The 12,228-nt window shown below is 41.6% G+C and overlaps 1 protein-coding gene across 11 annotated transcripts in view; it reads right to left on the reverse strand.

Moving 5' to 3' along the window:
• PTPRM (protein tyrosine phosphatase receptor type M) overlaps positions 1–12,228 on the reverse strand; it is a 453,496-nt gene that overhangs the window by 305,605 nt on the left and 135,663 nt on the right. The gene's annotated exons all lie outside the window — the stretch shown is intronic.

Raw genomic sequence — 12,228 nt, forward strand, 5'->3', positions numbered from 1 at the left:
TTCTTGTAACTGGTCTTAGGAAGCACCCTGAGGAAGACAAAGCTTAGAAATTATTCTTCACACATATGTTGTGCTTAACCTCGGAACAGATGCACACACTACGTACCATATCCCTCACTGAATGATACGAAATGCAAACATTTTACGAGGGTAACATACAGCTCCGTAATATATCACAGTTTCCTGATGTTGAATAAACACTGTCAGAACACTGATTCTGATTTTAAAACAAACCTTGAGGAGAGAAAAACCTTCATGCCCTTCTGCCTCTGCCTTCTCCCTTCTTTCTCATTGCTCTGCCTGTGGACACCAATCTGTTGTTCTCTCCCAGATTTGATCCTCCTAACCTCTGTCCATTTCTCCCTCCAGTCTCACTGGAGTAAAATTGCTGTAAATTTGGATTAACTTCACCTGGCTGAAAAGGAAAAAATTACTTTTCATTCTAGTTCTGCCTCCTGTCTACACCAAGTTTCAACCTACAGCGCCAGTGTCGCCACTACATGAACCATGCAGCCAGAAAAAACCACAAGGTGTCAAAGAGCGAAGTCCAAATGCTGCCAAAGAAATTTTTCAGAAACAAGTTCTGCAAGAAAAGGATTGCTCGGTCACAAGCCTCAGTCTGTGGCCTTCTAAATGCTAGATGGCACTCTACTGGCTCTTAAAGCTGATACTATTGATCCACAGCAACAGGCTAAACAGGGTATGGATTTGGCTCCCAGCATTTAGTAGAACATCCAGAGCAACACCATTCAAAATTTCATTCCTACAAAGAAGAAAATCTCCTGATGGAATTGGTCTTAACTATCTTGGGAAGCAGAAGTTCTTAAAAAAGATAAAGAGCAAAGACTCAAAGAATAACTTGCATTCAGAGACCTGAAACAACTTTTCTAACCGTGATTATTACCCTCATCTTAACAACCTTGAAATGGAAATAGAGAGGTGATGTGCACAAAGTAACCCTAAGTTTTAACAGCAGTGCAAGCCCCAAGAATGCAGCTCCTGTTTGCAGCCACTGACCTTTGAAAAAAGAACAAGCGTTTCTCTCTATTAACAAATGCGACAAAGTTGCTCATACTCCACTTGTATAACAATCTCTGGGGGAAAAAAAACTATGCTGGTGCCTTTGAAAGAAGGCAGAGACTGCTCTGTTTCCTGAAGAGCTACCAAGCCTATTTCAAGCAGAGAACATCTGAAAGACCATAGGGTATGAGAACCATGGCATAGCCCCAGGAACCTGCAGTTAAGGCACAGATGTTGCAACACAGTAGTGGAGAACAGGGAGCAGACAACCAGGCCTCAGAAGTGACGGAGAAGTTTCCCAGGGAAATATGCTGCCACAAACTAAGTCCCTGAGATAACTGAATCTAGGTATGGATGCAAAGACCTGCCTGTAAAAACACAGTGGGCTGGGGACAGTTACCTTTGTTTTCTGTATTCCCTAGTGGCTTTGAGTTTTCTCTGTTAAGAAGAAAAACACCCCAACAATTAACTTCCTGGGTTTTACTGAAACATAACTTTAAAAAAATCCCCAAAAACAACCCTCTCTTTCTTATGGAGCACTCAGCATAAGAAGAGCAGCACAAAGCCATCTGAAAGGCCTACCTGATCCATGATCTCATCACTGCAGAGTAAAGTAGTTTTTTTCAACTACAAAGGTTCTCAACTTTCAGACATGCTAAATTCTATGAAATACCCTGAGGAACTGGCACATGCAGACCTGTGGGGCAGCCAGCCAAACCAGTCAGAAGTTTTCTGCTAAAAATGTGACTGCCAGATAACAAGGTGTAGTGGGTTCGGTTTTTAACCAGGCAGAAACACCAATTTAGCGTAGTGGTTTGGTCCAAAATACTCATTACTATTTACCTTCTGTGAGATAAGAATTAGGAGAAAAGCAAAGCAGGCACCAAACTTGAAAGAATATAAAGAAGTTTATTAACAGACCTAAAAGAGGGGAAAAAAAAAAAAATCATACCACACCTTCAGAACTCTTCTCCTCCCCCCACCTTTCTCCCTTCTCCCAGTGACAATGTAAAAAGACAACCCTTGAGATGTTCAGTCTGTTTACCACTTCCATAATAACCTTGTTTAGTCCATTTAGGAAAAGGAGTCTCTCTTGCCCATGCTATGAAAACATTATCACAACGAGACAGCCGCCCGGGCTGGTTCTTTGCTCACATGTGAGTCCCTTCCCTGACTTGCAGCTTTTCCCACAACTGCTTTCGAGGGTCCACTCTTGAGCTAATGGGGTACCATTTTAAGGTTGAGCCGTTCAGAAACAAAAGTTCTCTTCACCCATCTCTGGGAGCATTTCATCCCTAAGAACAGAGGCCCTCCTCCTTCCCTGGGAGCAAAGGGTCCTCCTCATCTTCATCTCTAGAACTCTCTCTGGGAGCATCTCTAGGAACTGAGGTCTTCCCCTTTCCATGTGGAGCAAGAGTCCTCATCGCTTCCATCTCCCTGTTCAAACTTCTCATCAAATTACAGCTGCTTCAGCATCTGCCTATCTCAGCACAGATGCTTTTGCTCACAAGTACAAGTTGAACACTCCACCCCCCATGCCTTCATGAAATTACAACGGGATACTCTGATATATCATAGCTTCACAACAGAATTTCAGTTTTAAGCATCTCCTCTTTCTTTTCCCTCAGGTTTTCAGCTCATCACAGCACTAAAAGGGTTAATCTCACCCGGGCCTTGCAGCTGGAATGTCGCTTATCGCTGTTGGTCACATGATCTTTGGTTGGACAGTGGTGCAGCTTCAGCTGAATTTTGGCCGCACTGGAGAGGGGGAGCTGGGCTGCTCCGGCTGCCCATAGCAGGCTGTGCAGGCGGTTCCGTGGGTGGAACAGGGCCCATCGGCTCCAGGATGGCCGTGGCCTGGCCCAGCCTGGCCAAAGCAGGGCCTGGCCGGGCCCGCTGGCCCCCACACGGGGCCCGCAGCCACCTGTCCCAGCACCGGAAACGAGAGAGCGCTCTGCCCGGGGTGTGTCTATTCTTAAGTGTGGATCACAGAGGTGGTCACAATTTTAAGTGGCTTAAAGAATTGTCCATATTCAAACTGGCCAGCTGATAGGTTCTGTCAGGTCACAGAGGAAGCTGTAAGCACCCCTTTGCAAGATCACTTCCGAGACTATGCTTTGCCATGACACAAGGACTTAACTGTTTTTTAAAAATGCTGCATAAGAGTGTCTTTCCTAAAGACCTACCTGACTTCCAGCAAGATCAATAACGTGAGCTTTAGAAAAGAATACTTATGCAATACCTGAGTAGATCACAAAATAATTTCTGTAATTCATAACAGGGGAGCTTAGCTACAGTCTCTTGGAGAGGCTTTAAGTACCTCAGGATTGCAATCTACTCACAGACAAAAAACCTTGTAGATTCTAAACATAAACCCATTCCTTCAGTTCATAGGCAGAAACTACAACCCTGAAACAACTGAATAAGAACTGCTAATGACAACAGCAAAGAAAAACTCAATGAATGATCTAAAATGCCTTGCTGTATCTCTAGACAAAATACCAAAATGCCATTACACAAAAAAGCCAGGCAGTGCATCAAGAAAATGCCAGTTGGACATACAACTGAATTACAATTATTGACATTAAAGACAGTATGTTCCAAAGAAAAGTATTACAAATTCAAATACTGTCAATTTAATCGTGCTTCCATTAAAATCAACAGCCAAACTGATACCAACTTTAATGACTGCAACTTTTTATCTCTTCTGACATGGAATACGCTATTTTTTGTAAATGGAAAGAGGCACTAAAGCCAGTAGTGACATACCATTGTCAAAGAGAGATGCTGACACATGTATAAAAGAAAAAATACACACAAATACAGACTGGTCAGAATGGAATGACAGCAGACCTGAGGAGAAGGACTGGAGGGTGTTGCTGCATGAGAAGGTCAATATGACCCAGCCACATGCACTTGCAGCCCAGAAAGCCAGCTGCATCCTGGGCTGGATCAAAACAGGCACGGCCAATAGGTCAAGGCAAGTGATTTTCCCCCTCTACTCCATTCCAGTGAGACCCCACCTGGAGTATTGCATCCAGCTCTGGGGCGCCCAAGAAGGACATGAAACCTGTTGAAGGAAGTTCAGACAAGGGCCACAGAGATGATGAGAGAGCTGGAGCACATGTCCTATGAAGACAAGCTTAAATAGTTGGGATCATTCAGCCTAGAAAAGAGAAGGCTCCAGGGACCATAGAATCATGGAATGGTTTGGGCTGGAAGTGACTTAAAGCTCATCTAGTTCCAACTCCTTTGTCATGGACAGGGACGCCTTCACTAGACCAGATTGTTCAGAGCTTTATTCAACTTGGTCTCATTATGGGACACCACATTACAGGTATACATATAACCATATATACATCCTGGAGATATTTCTATGGCCTTTCAGTACCTAAAAGGGACCTACAGGAGAGCTGGACTTTTCACAAGGGCTTGTAATGATACAACAAGGGGCGATGGTTTTAAACTGAGAGAAGGTAGATTTAGATTAGATGTTAGGAAGAAAATCTTTACTGCGAGGGTGGTGAAACACTGGCACAGGTTTCCTGAAGAAACTGAGCCCCATCCCTTGAAGTGTTCAAGGACAGCTTGAATGGGGCTTTGAGAAACCTGTTTTTATGGTAGGTGTGCAAGACACAGCAGGAGGTTGGAGCTAGATGATCTTTAAGGTCCCTTCCAACTCAAATCATTCTATGATTCTATGAACATGACAGTTCATTCCAAGTATAGTAATACAATCCCTCTTCTGTTCACAGGCTGTGAAATACTATCAACTGCTGTAAACAAATTCAGTATTTTGTTTTATTTAAATTGATGAATGAAGATTACGGACTCAAGTACCTAACTAAGCATTTTTCCTTTTTAAATTAAAAAAGGAATTCGATCCTATGCATTACAGGTTTCTGAAAGCCCTGGTAAGAGAGCTACATGCTGTGAGAGAGAGACCTGAGTAACACTTCTGGTAGTCCATTTATTCACTGAAAAGCTTACAATAGGGATGTCAAGACTCTTCACAAATCTGGATCAGTTTTCCTAGTAATTTCACTAGAAATAAAACCTAGAAACTCAATTCATATCCAGTTTTCTCCATCATTTCCCATTTGAAAAGTAGCTTGGCTTGTAAACATTAACTTTTTTTACTCCCACCTCCAAACTTTGCCTTTTCTCACAGCTGATGCAACACCTGCAGGCAATACAAAAGACTCCAGTCAAAACAGAGAAAACACTCCAGCAATGTCAGACTGGGCGGCCCTTGGATTTTTTGCCTATTATTCCGCCACCTTATCAGTCCGGAAACAACTGGTTAAAACACGGAATTCATTTGCTCAGGAAAAACTGCTGAACACTGCCCTGAGAGTTGTTTTACACCGTTCTCTCCGTCACAGGCCTGCCAAACAGGAACCAGGGAAGCGGCTTAGCACTGCACTGTCCCTGATCCTCCCTGCTTCACTGAAGAGCAAAATTAGCTTTTCATTCCTGCCACTTCCCCTTGCTACATAGGAACAAAGAAAGGGAGTCTGCTCACCAACATAAATGCTTACCGCTGAAAATGTGCGACTCAAGATAACTCGTTTGTTCCGAAGAACAATAGAAATAAACAGGTTTTGTTGCCACACAACCTCACTCCATAATTCCTGCCTTTGTTGCTGTAAAATTACAACACTTTCAGTCAAAAGGTGGATTGTACCTAATATAAACACTGTCCTTCACACGACTTAAAAATAGCCCTTTGCAAAAACAAGAAAGAGAAAGGAGTATTAAGAAAGCTGCTTAAGCTCAGGCTACAGTCCTGCCCCCCTGCATCCCCAGTGAGCAGGCAGTGCTGCATCACACGCTGCACTCTCCTCTCTCCCTGCTCTGCTTTGCCACATGGAGCACCTTTCTTTGACTGTACTTTATAAAGCATTGGGAACAGTTTCTCTCCAAAAAATTGGCACTGACTTGTACCCTGTGGGTTGAATTCTTCTCCCCTTTCTGACTCATCCTAGGGACTATCTGCCTTATCACCAGGCCACAATAGCAGCAACTGCTTTCTCATCAAAGCCATGTGAAGGGAGGTTCCTGACTCGATCCTTCCCAGGCCCTGCAGAGGTCCATCACAGCTTACTGATGTGGGCTGCCTAAAATGTGTTCAGGCCTCCCTGGCTGGGAATTTGCTTCTTGCCATTTCCCTTCCCACCTCTCACACCTGCACAGCTACCACCTGGCCCTCTCACGCGCACTCAAGCAGGTGAAACAACATTTTGGTGGTTGCCGCCAATCCGAGACCACAAAGGAACAAGCAAGCCAGACTGAAAACTGAACTCCTGACATTATGGCTTATTAAATCTTTGTCTTCTCTGTTTTTAAACCAGTTGCTGTCTTGTATTTCTCTACTGAAAGCCTAAATGTTTTTCTGGTTTAGGAGCAAGGGACAGGAAAAAGCAACAGAGCCTTGTGCACGTGACAAAAAATGCATGCCTCCTTACTTGTGACCATTTCTAGACTGCTGGGGTTTTTAAATTTAGGTACATGGTTTGCCCTGGTGCATCCTTCTCAAAATAGCTATTGCCAAAGCACATAAGTCAATGAAGAAGAGCTAGTTAAGATGCCTGACACAGGTTTGTGATTCAAAATGCAATATGCATTTCAAAGTTTCTTTGGAGTTCAAAGCACAGTTCACGAACTGTGTGTGTGCAGCTGAATGCAACACACAAAACACACAAAAATGTGAGCCTAACCTTTATTGCACAAGAAGCTTAATGCTCTGTCCTAGACGAGGATTTAAGTACATTACATGAGACAAACTCCAAACAAAACATGTACAAAGCAGGTTATGAAAAAATGTATGTTTAAGTCCAGATTTTAAAAGTTAGGTTGGATCTACTGCTTCTTATTCCCTAAAGTCCTCATTTACAGGGGAAAGTGTCAGAATGGTAAAGGGTAAATCTCATCTCTGTGAAGTGATACCATGCAACTCCTTTGTGTCCTTACTAAAAAGGATCAGGAATTACTGCCAGGCTCTTACCCCATTTTCTCATTCCAGCTTCATAGGATTTTAGGTTTAAAGACAGTGCAGTGGTACAGACAGTTGTGTTACTCCACTGGAAGCTATTTTTAATCCTTTCAATTCCATTTCTGGATTTTAAATCTGCAGCATTTGTTGTTTTGTTTAATCAAGATTTGTTTCAGTTCACTGCTGCCATGACTGACTTCCAGCAAAGTACAAAGAAAATAATTCAAAATATAAAAACTGATAGGGGAATGGTATGTGACTTGCAGTGGAGCTGTGCAAAATTGCTCGCTTGAAAGGTTAGAAGCAGGGAACACAAGCCACTTACCAGACTCAACTCTGTAGTAGCATTTTGCATATTGTAATGTTCCAAAATGGCAATACTTCTAAAATGAAAAATGTATTTTAAATCCTACTAATTGGTCTGAGAATCATTAACTAACCTAGGGGAAACAACCCTGAAATCACCAGATTTTACTCCTGCTAAAAAATCCAAATGAGAAAAAACATCCAAAAATTAAAGAAAATAAAAACGTACACAAAAAAAAAACCCCTGTCACCCTCTCCTCACTAGGTGAGCAGCCTTTTCATGACTTGTATCTCAAAGCATCAATTTTAGAGCCTCTCAACTTATTGAGACTGATCCCAAGAATCTAAAAACAATCTTGCCACTAACCAGAAAAATCTGTGTAACATTCAATTCTCTTTTTCTGCGTACATTCTAATTCTACTCAAGTTAGGAGGAGGGCGAAGGTCTTAGGAATTATGTGAAGCTTAGTTTTGTTTGCAGGCTGTCTCCAAAGGCACGATAAACTCCTTGATGCTCTTGCTTAAGATGCACCAAGTAGACAGTAGCTCAGTGAAGCAAACAATTTCTCCCATGACCAATGTTAAAAAGAGGAAGGCAATGCTCCCTCAGGGGGGCACTCCTACAGCGGTTTTATAAAACAGAAATAAGACTAGTACCTGCAGAAATACACCAGCTACTTCAAAACAAATAGCTCAGAGACCAGGAGGCACAGCAGAAAAGAACAAGCTGTGCTGATTATCTTGGACTCTCAGAAGGTGTTTGGCATCTTGAAGCCATGTTACTGCAAGTACACTGTTATCGCTAACTGGACAGCAATGCAGACATAACCCAAAATCAATGGCACATGTTAGGCCGCAGTACTTGGAAGATCATTAATTATGGAATTAACTACATCATTAATCATCAGAATACTTGACAATTTAGATAATCAGCAAGTAATCCACAATTAGTGTTGTTACAGGCAGGTTATAATTGTGATTTGTGATATATATGTAGTACAGCTTACCTATGGTGTGAAACATACACAAATAATTACCTGGCAAAAAGAGAAGGGTACATTAAAAGAAATTAATTATTTTGTTCAGAGACTGTACTTCTAAAGAGTCGATTCTAAATAGAAACCCAACCTGAAAAGCATTAACAAGCTGGGGCAACTGATGCTACAATAATAAACTACTGTTAATTATTAAGTCTTTTGAACACTATGCTTGTATGCATTCACAATACATGGCTCAAACCAACTTTAAAAGATGGATTAAAATTCACTCCATACTACATAATCTGATTTGTAGTCAGCTACCATTAGTGGGAGTTATTTTGCCTACATTTTTCAACAGCAAAACAGACACAGCACACTGTGTTTTTAAAAATATTGAATTGTATAAATTTTATAACTCTGAAATGTCATGGTATATAATTTGTCCTCAGAGTTCTTTGGTACATTTTGGTTTCATTTGCATTTTGTAGATGTTCTGCTAATGGAATGGAATTATAAAACATTCACAGATATGGATGGCTACATGGATTATGTGATTTAAAACACAACAAAGACAATCACACAATTACATTGTTTTGTCCCTTCACCTCTTAATGTCACGTCTTTTCTTGGAGATTACTCATAGGGAAACTACCAACTTTCATATAAGAAAAGTTAAAAAGGGCTCCGTCATTCCCTAAAAATCTTCTTAGTGGGCTTTTCTTAATTATGTTCAATAAGGTCAGACAAACTCAGAAAATCACTGGGAGGAAGTTTTGTGTATCTGGGAGGTTTTGTGAGGAACACATGCATTTGTGCCAAAGGATGTTGGAGTTTTGGACTCAAATGAATAGCAGCTTAGGAAACAGACTTGGTACTATGTTATTCACCCATCAGTGAGTCCTTTGTCTTCCCCACTATTCATGCAGTCACCTGAGCTGTCACGTAACTTGGAGCCATATTCTCAAAAGATCCACATATACCCTCTCTCGTCTTCCTGCCCTTCTCCCAGCTGCTTGCAGCTAACTTCCTGCCTTCCCCCACAACAAACTCTGTGAAGAAGAAAAATATGAAAACTGATGAAAAGAGTTCAGAAACAATGAAAAATTGCAAATGTCAGCACTCAAGTGAGGAAATTGCATCACAGATCTCTGAGAGGATGGAGGCAACCAAAAACGGAGACAATTAACCGTAAGCTCTTGAAATGGTGACAGCACTTCCTCGAGAATAAATGAGCTTATTTACAATAAGACCAGTGAAGTTACAGTATTTAACAGTGATTCCCTGCACCGCCATGGATATTAACATAGCATAAGATGTTTTGGCACATCAGCTAAATTGCAGTACCTGACTAGGTATTATTTCAGATTATATGCAGCAAATACAAAGAAAATGACTTAGTGTACTCCACAGTGAAAGAAAGATTATGCAGAAATTTCAACATTTCCAGCAGCAAGGAGAGCACATAGAATCCATTACAGATAGGCTCAGGCATCTATTACACATCAGCTGATGTGTGGTAATCTGCTAAACTGCAGTACCCCATCCAAGTATGTAAGGGCTCACCTATGAATAACAGTGAACAGTCCAGATGGCAGGTCTTGAAGAGAAAGAGGATGGGAAAGGTTATCCTTCTGTTTTTATGGCCAAACACCCTTATTACTCAGACATCAGTTAGATGTATCATATTGTCAGGAATCTGACACAGATTATTATTAATTACATTAATAACATTTGAAACACTCAGAGGTTGCATGTATTTTTATGAACATGTTAATTTACCTTAAAATTAATAGTCAGAGTCAAGGCTTCTTCTACTAAAATTGCCCTGTCCACATCAGCCTTTTGATTCAGAGCTAGAGTGAGACTTGTGAGACTTTGAAGCACAACCCTCTTCTTACTGACTGCTGATTCCAGAGCAGTTCTGCTGCATAAAAACCAGACTCCTTTCAGAAGACAGGAAACTGGAAGCTTCTCTACTAATTCACTATACAGATGGGGACATTACAGACTTGGACAGAAGTGACACAGTCACACATTTACTCAGTATTCAGTACTCCTGAACCACCCACCACATTCACAAAACCTTCCAGTACATTCCACATTATAAACCACTGAGTTACATTCAATGTCAGCCACAAAATTGTCTGTGGGGTGCTCTATCCTCTTCTCCCACCATCCACTGAGGCTAACACCACAGGCTGGTCCTCATTATTTCAGTGAAGACAGAAAGGCTTTTTGGCAGCACTGAAAAGCGTTCTCAACACTAGTATCAAATTGGTAACGTGAGGTCTTGATGTAAGGTCAGAGAACCATTGGAGTGTCCTGAGTTGGAAAGGACACTTAAATATTATGGATATCAACTCCCTGCTCCTCACAGGAGTACCTAAAACCAAACCATATGACAGAGAGCATCACCTAGACACTCCTTGAACTCTGAGAGGCAACAAAATACACACTGCCCTTTCACCCTGACAGATGTATGACTAAACCGAGCTTGGACTTTGTGATCAGGATATAGCCTCATGCTCCAGAGAGTCAGGTAGCACACAGCTTCTCCCACATGCTGAAGTGAACCCCAGCTCTGCTAATAATGCCTGCCCCTCTAGAAAAGGCACCAGTATTACCTCATCGAGCCTGCAGACAATTATAAAAGATCCACATCATACAGTTTGCTGAGATGTCCGTAAGCCTACCCTGAATCCTTTCCAGGAAGCCCTGACAATGCAGTTGCACCAATTCCTAGGAACCTCGGACAGAACACTGGATGCAAATGTGGACCCTTTGAATACCAGCTATCAAACCTAGGAACACACTAGCAGAGGCAAAAGAAAATGAATAAGTATGCTCTTTCGTGTCTGCAAGTATTGCATCCACTGCCAGGCATCCCACATTCCAAGAATAAAATGTTCCTGGCACTCCAAACTCATCTTTTGGAGAAGGACTTTCTGTTTCATTGTGGGTGAAACAATCACAGAAGAAAAGACTCCAGAAAGTTCTTCAGCATTTTCTTTTCCTTAGAAGAAAAAGGGCTCAAAAGGGACAAATTGAGTTCACTTGAGACGTCCTCACAGATCAGATGCTGCAGACACAGAAAGGAGTCCACTGTAGCCTCCCAGAGTACCTGCAGTGGACATTGCCAAACCTATCATGAGAATATGATGGGGCAACAAATACCTGGCTACCTGAAACAGCAAATGCAGAAACAAGACTCTGCCACGCCTGACACTGGTAACTGGGGCGTTGCTGTTAGGGTGTTGCTTTCAAGAACAGAATGGTGGAAGAGCAACACTGTACCTCCTAGGGAGGTCTGCAGTCAAGGAACCCCCATCTTTGGGATGGCTTTTCTTCAGAAAGCTTCAAACCATAAGTATGGTAACAATATTGAGAACAGGGGAACAAATAAAATACAATTAAAACTTTCCAAACTTCACGTGAAGATGGAGGAGCTTCAATAACATCTCCATGCTACTGGTCTGCTCTTATTAAACTAAGTTACTTGTTTGTGGAGACATAGACTGTATTTTCACAGGAAGGAGAAAAAACATTGAACTACTATAGAACAGTAAGTAACTGTAAAATCTGTAAACCTTCCTACAGAAAAGCAGCACCCTAAGGGACTGTCCCCCTTAGTCTTTAGGATACAATCAGAATCCCATTCCTATGACAGCCACTATTATATTTATGTTTACTACTGGACAGAACAAACGGATATTGCATTCAGAGTAAAGCCTTGAACTGAGGATTCAAAGATTCTAAAGCAACAAGTATTGCTAATCTAAATCAAACTTGAAGACTATACCGTAATAAAATCTATTGGCATTCAATTCCAGCATCCCTAATGAACTGAAAGAACGAGTGAATTTATTACAGAGAAATAGAGTTAATTGACTGAAATCAATAGCAAAATTTCTAGACTTTTTTCAACAT

The sequence above is a fragment of the Corvus cornix genome, chromosome 2, assembly GCF_000738735.6.
Source record: "Corvus cornix cornix isolate S_Up_H32 chromosome 2, ASM73873v5, whole genome shotgun sequence".
NCBI classification, from domain to species: Eukaryota; Metazoa; Chordata; class Aves; order Passeriformes; family Corvidae; genus Corvus; species Corvus cornix.